Raw genomic sequence first — 12,031 nt, forward strand, 5'->3', positions numbered from 1 at the left:
GCTTATAGCAGAGAAAAAGAGAGTTACCACAGAATTTTTAAGCAGAAGTTAGTGTCTTAATATATAGGTTAGAGTGCCTGATTTTTTTTTTTTTTTGGTAGACAGTGTTCTTCAGCTACAGAGAATTAGAGAAATCAACAAAAACCTAAATAAATAGAGAAATATTACACATTCATGGATTGGAAGCATCAATATTAATAAAATGTAAAATCTCTTCAAAGTGATCTATGAAGTCAATGAAATCTCAATATAAAGTCTAGAAAACTTGTTTATAGAAATTGAAAAGTTGATTTTAAAAACAGAAATGCAAATGACCTAGAATAGTGAAAGCAATGTGAAAGTAAAGCAAACTTGTGTGACCTACACTACCAGACTTTGAAACTTACAATAATACTATAATAATCAAAACAATGGAGTATTAGCCTAAGGACAGATATATGGATCAATGGGACAAATTAGAGTATCCAGAAATAGACCCAAACATGCAGCCCTGTTGATTTTCAAAAAAGATGCCAAGCTAAGAGAATGAGCAACCCTCTTTTGGAGCCTCTTTATCCTCAAAATCATTCTTCAAAATGACCTAATATTCAGGTAAATCTTGAGCAGGAAAAACATCACTAGCTGGCTTTTACCAACCTCAATGCTGACCTCAGGGTCAGAAAATGAAGTTTTTTTCTTGTTCTGCTAATGAGTGACCTCAACCAATTAATTCACCTCTCTGAACTTCAGAATGTGACAAGGCCATCAGACAAGAATATCATGCCATGAGTAGCATGCCAAAAACAGCAGAAGAAATATTAAAATGCCAATCAATCCATTTGCTATATATCATGCTGACTGCAATAAAAATCAGTAACATACATTCTGTCTACTATGTGGAAAGTTCTATGCTAAGTCTGATATCGAGCTTCCCTATATCATGATAATTTCTGTGAACCTTAAAACATCACTGAAGGTTTCCTGTATTAAATATTAGGAACACGTCCAAAGGGAACTGCTTCTAATTACTTTTCTTTGAAAATTTCCCTCCTCCTTAAGCTTCCTTATTAACTTAGCTATTTGCTTCCCTGGTTATAAAAGCAGCTGAGGCAAAAGAGCCACATTTACTGTATGGTGATGAGTTTTACAGAATCAATTTTTAATTTTAAAATGCCTAATTTGGAAAGCAAGAGAAGTATGCAGTTAAAACAAATTACAACTAATAGTGATTATATTGAGGAAAAAAATTATCTTGGTATCTCCAGTGTCTTACATCTCTTACAAAACAAATTGCAGGTACCTTCATATTTAATTGTTATCTATAGATTTTTCTGCTGTTAATATTCTCCTGTAACAGGGAAGTTGGCAAAGATCAGTTGTGTGATATGAATCTTGAGATAAAGGTACAGTTTATTCTAATTTTGTTTCCAGAGTTTTGAGGCATTTCATTAAAAGTAATTTCTAAGTGATACTCACAAACACATGTAATCACATATCCATACACATGTATCCACTAACCACAAATACACTCCGTAGGGTATGGTAAGAGATTGTGACTGTCATTTTTGATTTAGTGTTTTCAACTCTATGTTTTAACCCAATACATAATTTCCCTCTTAGTTGCCTCCCATAAGATATCAACTGTAAATCCCTGATTAAAAGCAGTGAAAGGAAAGTGAAAAGAGGTAATTTCTTCCATTAATTCTTTGGAAAAATAAAAAATTAGTCCAATAAAAAATAAGGATACATCAGTCTGATCAGAGCCCCCTTAGGGATGAATTTCCTCTCTGATAAAGAAAAGCCCCTGCTTGCTTGGCTTGGCCCATTCATCCTGCCTTGAATGCAAATGTGAAAGCTTACTTCTTGAAGCTGATGTGGCCATCAGACAATAAGCTTAAAGAAAAAAATCAACATGTTCAGCATGGCAGAACAGAAATTAGTAGAAGTCTAGATACTCAGTGTCATCAAAAACAATCCAACTTGGAACCAAGTCCTTGAAAATATATTGTTATATGGGGTTATTAGATAGCTTCTTTGCTTAAGCTATGATTTCTCAGGTATTCTGACACCCTGAAGCCAGACCTCTTATACAAAGCAATATCAACCATTACATGAGCTAATGGCATGTAGCAAGGGTTATATGAGTTTTTCTTTGTTGTTGTTTTTATTATCTGAGCTCAGAACACTTACATCTGTATGACTATTCAACCTCCTCACTTGGCTGTCTAAGCACTTCAAACTTAATATATGAAAGCCCAAAGATTTTCTACCTCCAAACTCACTTCTTCCTAAGTCTCCCCCACCATTAGCACTGTTGCTCAGGCCAAAAACCTGAGACATTTTTTATTACACTTTCTCTCAATCCTTACTTTCAACAAATAAATATAATTGTTGGTATTACTCAAAAATATCATCCAAATCTGATTATTCTTTATTATCCCAACTTCTGTCATCCTAGTCCAAGCTCTAGTCTACCCTTATCCTGCAAGTATTGTTCCTGCTTTCACTTTTAGGCAGCATGTTCCACACAAGAGCTAGAATGATCTACTTCAAATATAAGATAGATCATGTTGCTTCCCTATTTAGACATCAATGGCATTTCACCACTCTTAGAATATAATTCAAACATTTACTTGGTCTGTGGATTTCATAGACAACTTCTTCGACTTTCTCTCTTTCTACTTTTTCATTCATTTGACTTCAGTAACACTAGGCTAGACTTATTGGTATTCCTTGAAGACAACAATTCTTCCCTGACTCAGGAACTTTCCATTTGCTGTTTCTTCACCCTGGAGTGCCCTTTGCCCACACCTTGGTATGGCTTACTGCCTCCCTTCATTCAGGGATTTGCCCAAATATCGTCTGAACAGGTGGTGTCCCTCAATGACCCTATTTAAAATAGCACGGTAGAAGCAGAAAATAGTAGATTTGGATTAAAGTACCACAGAATTTTGAGACTTGATTAGTATTATTGAGAAAAGTCTCTGAAGACTTTTGCATCTCACTTTTCTTATCAGTAAAATGGGTAAAAATAATGCCTGATCATAAAGTATGGCAAAATTCTAAGTACACATCTGCGTGAAAATGGCTCACTAACCACAGTAAAGATGTAAGATTGTATTTCATAAGTGATTGCAACTAATTGGGAGCAATATTTCACTGACAATAGTAATGTGGCAAAACCGTATATACACCTATATTGATATGACACTTTGGATTTTACAACTTCACAAATGGTTATACAGAGATCCTCAAAATGATCTTATGACAATAAAAATATTAGACTATTAAAATCATTTATGTATGAGAAAACTGAGCCACTATACAGTGAACTAACTTGCATTCACAGCCTAGAAGTATTAGATTTTATACTTATTCCCACATTTTTACAACTAAAGGTTTAATACCTTCTGTGTAACACCATACAACAGCTCTAAATGCCAAAGAGGAAGATATAAACCTAAATATTCTATTAAGATCCATGCTGACAAATTATGAATTATTGAGTAATGTCTAATGTGTTGATACAAATACTGAACCATTCCTACTTACACAAGGAAAGAGATTTTTTTTTTCATTGCCACAATTATCAAAGCAAAGAAATTGGAAATGGTTTGAAGAGAGTTTATTCTTTGGAGTTCCTGAGTTTGTCACCACAAATGAGAGGCTTTCACAGACCATAAAATTAACTTCCTCCATTGTCACTTGCCCAGTTGCACAAGACAACCTACACGTCTTTGTTAATTAGATGAAGTAAGTTTGCTATATTTTCCTTTCTTCCTCACAAGCGACACAAGCTGTGTGACGTTTTCCAAAGGGAAAACCCTCCTTGACTAGATTTACTGCTGACAAGCTGTCAAAGCAGTGTACGGCCAAGGTTCCAAGGAGTGAATATAAGTGAACATTGCCACCCTAAGCACAATATGTAATCGGGAAAATTCTCCAAGTTACTTGAGGTATATCTTTCAAAGAATTTTTTATACATTAGTATCGTAGGCATGAGAAATACTGTGGGGCTATTCAAACCTTATTCTACAATTGTCCAGGAAGCATCATGCTTTAAGTCCAATGATTCTAGAATATGCTTTTCAGGATCATGGATTCAAACTTTAGCACGTTATTATCAGAAAAATTCTGCACACCACACCAAGTTTTCAGTTTAAAAATGTGTCTTTGTTCCTTGTTTGAATTTATATTGTGCAAGATTCTGTACTAGATACCAAGGAAGACACAGAGATAATTGTTGCTCTTCTAACCTATGGTGGTTATGGTCTAATAGGAGTGATGAGACATTGATGTAGATAACCTTATCTACATAAGGTTGCATTTACATATCTAGAATGAAAAGTAATAATTTCTATAAAAGCAGAAGAGAGTATAAAGTTTAGGAAGTTTAGAATAATTATGACTCATCATAGATTTGGGGTTGTAGAGCTGGAAGGTAATTAAAGATTATTTAGCCTAGTCTCCTCAATTTTGATATGAGGAAATCAGAACCCTGGGTGGAAAAGTAATTTCTCCTAACTCATACAGCTAATTAGTAACAGAGCCAGAAGGAAAATAAGTTCTCCAAGTTCTCTGTCTTTTGATACTTATAGGAACAGATGTTCACAATAGTTAAGAATAACAACCTTGGGGCTCAGTAGGGCTGAACACCTGGATGTTTTTAATATCAGGCCACCTTCACCACTTAGAATCTTGGCCAGCGTCTCATGCTGCATCCAACTCTAACTGTTCCAATGGGAGCTCTTCAGGGAAACAGACCAAAGCATCAAGAAAAGAAATAAAAACCAATTCTAGCCTTCAACAATCAAAAAAAAATCTAACTTGTAAATTGTGTTGTAGCTCAGGATTCTGCCTCTTCTTAACTCTATCTATGACCTTTAATACTAGCGCCTCGAACCTCTGTCATTGTGACACATAAATCTCAATATCCCGACCAGTCTTCTTTCTAGTACCCAGGTTCATACCGCCTATTGGACAGTTACACGTAGATATTTAATTTGTACTTCAAACATAAAATATGTAAAACTGATTGCATTATTTCCCTTGCCTTACATGTTTCTCTAGTTTTATTCCTTCTCCCAGTGTAATTAGAAATGCAAAATTCCTTATATCCTCCTCTGTGAAAGCTTCCCTGGCTCTTCTTTCCTCTAAGCTCTACCACTTCCTAAATATGACAAGTTTATTACAGTCCCTGGGGGTTACCATCTTCAATTATAAAATAGGGATTATAATTTCATTTACCCTCATAAGATCGTTATGGTGGGATCATGGTGGTTACTGGATAACTTCTTCTGCTTAGTTATTTTTATCTTACTTTCTACATTTTCTATAAAGGGCACGCATTTAACTTTAAAAATAGCAAAAAAAAAAAAAACCTCACAAAATTAAAGCAAAAAGTATATCAAGAGCATTTTTTATGTCATTTTGTGATTATTTTGACCCAAAAGTAAAATATGCCCACTGTTTTAAGTTCAAAGCGTAATCACTGAATATATAATAAAAAGTAAGTCCCTCCATCCCTGGCAGAAAAATTGTGTTCAACAAAATTAATTTCCTCTTTTCCTGAGCACACAGCCAAATCACTACACTGGCATACACAAGGTATGGCCTTGTGATAAGTTCCTAGCCAATAAGTAAAAGTGTATTGTGTCACCTCCAGGCCTTCCCATAAAAACCTCCCACATGCCATTCTCTGTGATCTTTGCCCTTCTTTCAGCTGAATTTTAATATCCAAGAAAACTTTGGAAGCCACAGGGAAAAGAGACTACAAACATGATCACCTTGAGTTCCTGAATGACTAGATGAAGTAAGAGATGGTGACCTCCATCATTACAGTTAGTGCAGAACCTCCATGAATTGATATGTGAAAAAAAATTCACTTCTGTTGCATTTGAGTCATTATACAATCTGCAGTCTATATGCTACAACAGTAAGCCAATTTTAAATACATTTGGCTTCCCGAATGAACTGCTTATGGTAATTAGAATAGACTACGTTTTTTTCTGTGATAAAGAGAACCCGAAATGAAGAAGTAAGGAGAGTCTCCGTTTTATCAACCTTGAAATTTCTGAGCATGGAGAGTGCAGACAACCAGGAGTGCAACTCCACAAAGAAGGCAGAGGAAGAATATATGAGTTGCAAATTCCAACTTACATCAGTAGATGTCGAAGAGGGACAGGGGGCTTCTAGTAAACCAGATATACTAGAAAACTCAGCAAAGGGGACCAAAAGAAAAAGATCTATAAAAGATAACAGTAATTGCTGTCCACGAAAAATGCCACAATGTTGTGACAGTGTGAAACCTCAGAAGACAATGCCGATTCTTCCTTTACCTTCTATACTGCCACCTGTCAACCTGATTCACAGGGACGTTGTGTGCGCTTGGTGCCAGCAGTTAAAACTAAGCACCAAAGGCCTGAAACTAGACGGATCTAAAGGACTCTGTGAACATGCCTACCCTCATCAAAAAAACATTCCTGCCACAGCCGAGGAGGCCAGGATCCTATCTCCATCGAGAAGAAAATCAAAGTTGGACAAGGGGGAACTACCTCTGGAATGTTCTGATAAACAGATGTCTTTTGAAGGGGCTGTTCCTCCTGAGGAGGGAGCACCTGCCCTTGAAGGAGCTCCCGCTCTTCAGGGAGTTGTATCAACGTCTGCCCCTGACCTGGAAGCTGTGTTTGCCTCTTGGAGCAGAATTACAGCCAGGGCCGTGAAGATGGAGTTGGAGCAATCACAAGAGACCTGTGGGGTCTGGTGGTGCGTGGTTCAGAGGAGAGTTCTCCCTGCTAACACAGAGGGCTGGGTCCATTTACAATTTCATACTGGACAGGCTTGGGTGCCTGATAAACAAAGCAGGGTGTCTGCACTTTTCTTGTTACCTGCCAGCCATTTTCCACACCTCCACACCTGGAGGACAATACGCTGTGCCCTGAGGATGTACACAGGAATAAAGTATTAACGAAAAACCTGCCGTGAGATCACAATACCAGTAAAAAGGGTACAGCTATGATTATAATTAATGATAGAGAAGTGACTACAAATCAACTCCACGGCGCCATCTGACAGCTGAACTCCGCTCCGCACTCTCCACGATTCCCGCTTACAGGGTGCACAGCCTGCTTACGGGGTTGCATGAAAAAAGCCTGTGAACTGACAAAAGTGGAAGTGGCTATCTCTCCAAAGATTCCCAGCCCTAAGGGAGCAGAAGAGAAAGGAGATGAGGACATTTTTAAAATGCCAATTCGCTGAATGGAATTAATGTACTTGAAAGTGCCTCAAGTAAATTTCTACATTGGGCAAGATGGGGCTTATAGGCAAAAGTTCGAATTTGGTTATGTACCCCTTAACCAAGCATTCAAACTTATCACCAGGAATGGTAAGAGCAGCAATGGGTTTCCTGATGTCATACAATATATCACTGATAATATTCTTACCCCAAATAATCTTTTCACAAGGAGGCGATCAGTCCTGATTATGCCTCTTGTCTCAGCATAATTAAGTGAGCTTACCTTGTTTTGGATGGCAGTTACATAGATGCACCCACATGTAAATATTCACAGAGCTATGCACTTAAGATGTCTGTATTTTACTTATATGTAAATTACATATAATTTTTTTAAGTGTCCTACATTGAATGATGAATTACAGTGCCTCTAGTAAAAAGGCAACCAGAAAATTTTGAAATTAAAGCTTTTATTTTAAAATTAAAGAAAAAAAAAAAAGAAAACCCAAAATCCATAATAGTTTAACACAGTAAGCACTTATTTTTTGTTCCTACAAACTTCTTGCCAGTCCTGGTTGCCCTAAGGCAGATATTTTATACGTGCCAGCCACCCAAACTGTTTTTATCTTGTGGCTCACGTTTTCAACACAAGACCCTTGCTTGAACACAGAGGGAGAGACTGGTGAGTGTTAAGAGGGCTTTTCATTTTTGTTAGCTCAAAAGTCACTCCCAGTCACATTTTATTTGCCAGAACTAGTTTCGTGGCTCTAGGTAAATGCAAGAAGTTTGGAAAGTATAATCTTCTGTATGTCCAAGAAGGAAAAGAGAACTGGATATAAGTGAATACTAGTCATGTCTACCACACAACTGTATCTATTTCATGCAAGCATATTCATAAAATATTAGATAAATGAGAGTCTACTATAGACGGTGTTTGATGTCTATAGTAGATGTAGATGCAGCGTTTGATGTCTATAGTAGAGTCTACTATAGTAGCGTTTGATGCTGTTTGCTTTTTTTATAGAATATATTTTGCAGATAACAATGTAGACCATTCTATAAACAAGGTCCTACTGTATAGCACAGAGAACTATAGTCAATATCCTATGATAAATCATAACGGAAAAGAATATAGAAAAGAATGTATATATATGCATAACAATCACTTTGCTGTACAGCAGAAATGAATACAACATTGTAAATCAACTACACTTCAAAGAAAAGAGATATAGATCATTTCTTCTTTTTTAAAAATAAATAAATTTATTTATTTTTGGCTGCGTTGGGTCTTCGTTGCTGCGCACGGGTTTTCTCTAGTTGCGGCGAGCAGGGGCTACTCTTCGTTGCGGTGTGTGGGCTTCTCACTGAGGTGGCTTCTCTTGTTGTGGAGCATGGGCTCTAAGCTCACGGGCTTCAGTAGTTGTGGCGTGCAGGCTTCAGTAGTTGTGGCATGTGGGCTCAGTAGTTGTGGTGCACTGGCATAGTTGCTCTGCAGCTTGTGGGATCTTCCCAGACCAGGGCTCGAACCTGTGTCCCCGGCATTGGCAGGCAAATTCTTAACCACTGCACCCACAGGGAAGCCCCGATCATTTCTTTTTAAGTGCTGCATTTTTAAAATATGTCCCTTACTGGTGGACATTTAACTTATTTCAAATATTTTCTATTGCGAATAAACGTTTCTATTGCAGTGAATGTTCTTTGGGTATGTACAGGACTATCAGTCAATGGGATAAACTCTTAGAAATAAATTTGCTAGGCTATATTTGCATTTTTAATTTTGATATACATTTTCATGATTATAAAATTTATAATTTCCTCTCAATGACTTTGCATCAATTTACATTCTTACCAACAGTTCATAAGGGCATTTGTTTCCCTTCAACCTTGCAAACATAACATATTAGCAAAATCATGTGAAGAGGGTATCATGTAATCTACATATTAGCCCATCATATATTTATATTTAACTAAATCAACTTTTCTCAACATTTATTTTATTTCAGAATTATTACAAATGTTGCATATAAAAATCTATCCACATTGTGATTATTTTATTAGAATTCACTTTTACAAATGGAATTACTGGATTCAAGAGTGTGAAATACTTTCAAGCTTCATAACACATCAAATTGCTTTACAAAAGGTTTTACCAATTTACACTACCACCAGAGTTAGATGAGGGCCCATCTTACTGCGCCTTCATCAATATTAGTTTTTACAATATTTCAGTCTTTGAAAACTTCCATACATAAGGCCAGTACTGGAATTTGATATATGCCATCTCTGAAATGACTAACTCATGAGAGATTATCTTGGCAGATACCATTATCAAAAATACTCTAGGGGGAAAATTTCTTTTTAATTGAACATCCTTTTAAAATTTAGCATCCTTTCTCTGGGGAAATCACACTTCCCAAGTTGCATGTGGTTCTTGTGAGGATGTCAATCGTATAATCCTGATGCAAGATTCCCCTATCTCCCACTGTGGCCAAGTGCCCCAAGCTGTGCCAATTCAAGATCTTCTTTAACATTGATAGAACCTAGAGTAAAGGAGTCCCCACCTCCTTTTATGGGTTGCTTAACTGAGAGGAAATGATATGAGAGCTGCCAGGGGGTATGTCTTATTTAAAATATGAAGAATGAAACCTTTAGCAGAATGAAGTTAAGGAAAAATAAGCAAAGAGGAGTGCATAATTCCTGCCCTAGATGCTTTGTTTTTCTATAGCTTTTCCTTTTAGCTTCTAAACTACCCTATTCTTCCCAGCCAGTGAGCTTTTTTTTTTTTTGGTATAAGCTAATTTCAGTTAAGTTCCTGCCATTTGAGACTGAAATAATCCTAACTAATATATACACTAAAGCAGTACACTTAACTCCTTCTTTGCTAATTTGCATTCTAATAACCAGAATGTCATTCAGCATACACAATACAAATCTTACTAAATTTCATAAAGAAAGCAGTGTTAAATCTACAAGTGCCTCACAAATAATCAAGGAAAGATTTTTGCAGAGCTAAGTATGATTTTAATATTATTCATTTAATTGAAATGTATTATTAAAAGTTGTCCATCCTTTTTGAATATAAAGGATACTTTAAAATTTGATAAGCCAAAACCTACTAGCTTCTAACACTGTTGGCTACCTGTTTCAGAAGTTTGTCACTTGGTACTCTTTAAGATAAAAATGAGAGTCAGCAAGCTAACATTTTGGAGTAAGCCTTAGACTAAGAAGTAGAGGCTTGAGTCTGGACATCTAACTAACCTCATTTGAATGACTTCTAGAGTCCCTCCTGGTCCCCACATTGTAACTAATACTAATTTGGTAGTAAATTTCATTTCAAAGTAGCAAGTCTATTTCTAACTCAATCCAATTTATGTTGCAAGAATAATACATTGTCTTGATTTACTCCCCAATTCATATAAAAATAAACTAAACATTTTAGAAATCTGCTTTTATCTACTTCATTTAAGTCACAGTGTTGTGTTTCTGAATAGCTTATGTCAATTAAAGCATTATGTACAATTTGACACTTTAAAATTATTAGTAGCAAAGTTATATTACTAGTGGACCAGAGCACGTCTATACAGAAAAGCCCCTAGTTATATTAAAAAGTGTGTAATTATATTTTTAGATTTTTTTACAAGAACTCTGGTTTTAAATATCTTTTATTTAAATAATCACACCATTTGCTATATTGCAGTTGAATATGTAGATATGGACAATTTTTTAGAAAGAAATTAAATCAAGTTTCCTTTGGGAATACAATTGGTTTGCCTTGATATGGATTTCTTTAAGCTAGCATACTACAATTGTGTTCTTCCTTTCTCTATTTTTCATTTAACCAAGTGCTCAGAAAATGAAATGATGTTACAACAGAAACTACTTTTTGCGAACAGAGTTAGAGTAACGGTTCCAATTATCTACCAGTTTTCCAGCCACATTAATACAATTCTATTAATAAAAAAAAACCTGAGCCTTTCCTGGGTGCAAGACCATGTATCAGATATCACAGAAGATAAGAAGATGAAACAGAGGCAACCATATTCTCAGGTTAATACTCTGTCCAACAAAATGGAAAAATCCATGGAGACAAAAGGATTAATTCGGTCATTACATGTTTATTGAGCATCTGTTGTCTCCAGTCACCATTCTAAAGGGCTGTGAATACAGTAGTGCATGATGTAGGCAAGGTGTCAGCAGACAGGGAGTGTACATTTTAATGAGGGAGACATACACTAAGTAGTGCTAGGGAGTAAAATGCGATGATAGAACAGCCAGTGACTGGGAGGTGACTTTACCTTGTATGGTCAGAGAAGATCTCTTGGCTGTGGCAGAATGTAAGTTAAGACTTGGATGACAAGAGTCAACCAGAAAGAACTGAAGAAAATATTCCAGGATGAGTGAACAATTAGTGCAAGGCCTCAAAGCCTTTATTATAAGACATATACTATATAGTATATAGTAAAAGTAAGAGTATGCTAAGGTACCCTAGGACAGGAAGCTATAGGAACTCAGAGGTTCAAGAAGAAATATGTGGAAGCGGAGATAGGGGATTTGTGAAAAAATCCAAATGAACCTCAAGTTTCAGTAGGTTGTCATCAAAGGGACATGTGTGTCAAGGTCAAGGAATAGAACTCGTTTTAGAGATCTGCTGTATAACATAGTGTCTATAATTAACAATAGAGTGTTGTGCACTTAAAAACTTGTTAAAAGAATAGCTATCATGGGGCTTCCCTGGTGACGCAGTGGTTGAGAGTCTGCCTGCCGATGCAGGGGGACACGGGTTCGTGCCCTGGTCCGGGAAGATCCCACATGCTGTGGAAG

The 12,031-nt window shown here is 36.4% G+C and overlaps 1 pseudogene; it reads left to right on the forward strand.

Annotated features, from left to right (window-relative positions):
- The first annotated feature begins 5,938 nt into the window (after positions 1-5,938).
- LOC111175500 (developmental pluripotency-associated protein 4 pseudogene) lies at positions 5,939-7,585 on the forward strand (annotated as a pseudogene).
- Positions 7,586-12,031: the final 4,446 nt, after the last annotated feature.

Source organism: Delphinapterus leucas, chromosome 4, assembly GCF_059928025.1.
Source record: "Delphinapterus leucas isolate spDelLeu-1000000601 "Yukka" chromosome 4, BTC_Dleu_Yukka2, whole genome shotgun sequence".
NCBI lineage: Eukaryota > Metazoa > Chordata > Mammalia > Artiodactyla > Monodontidae > Delphinapterus > Delphinapterus leucas.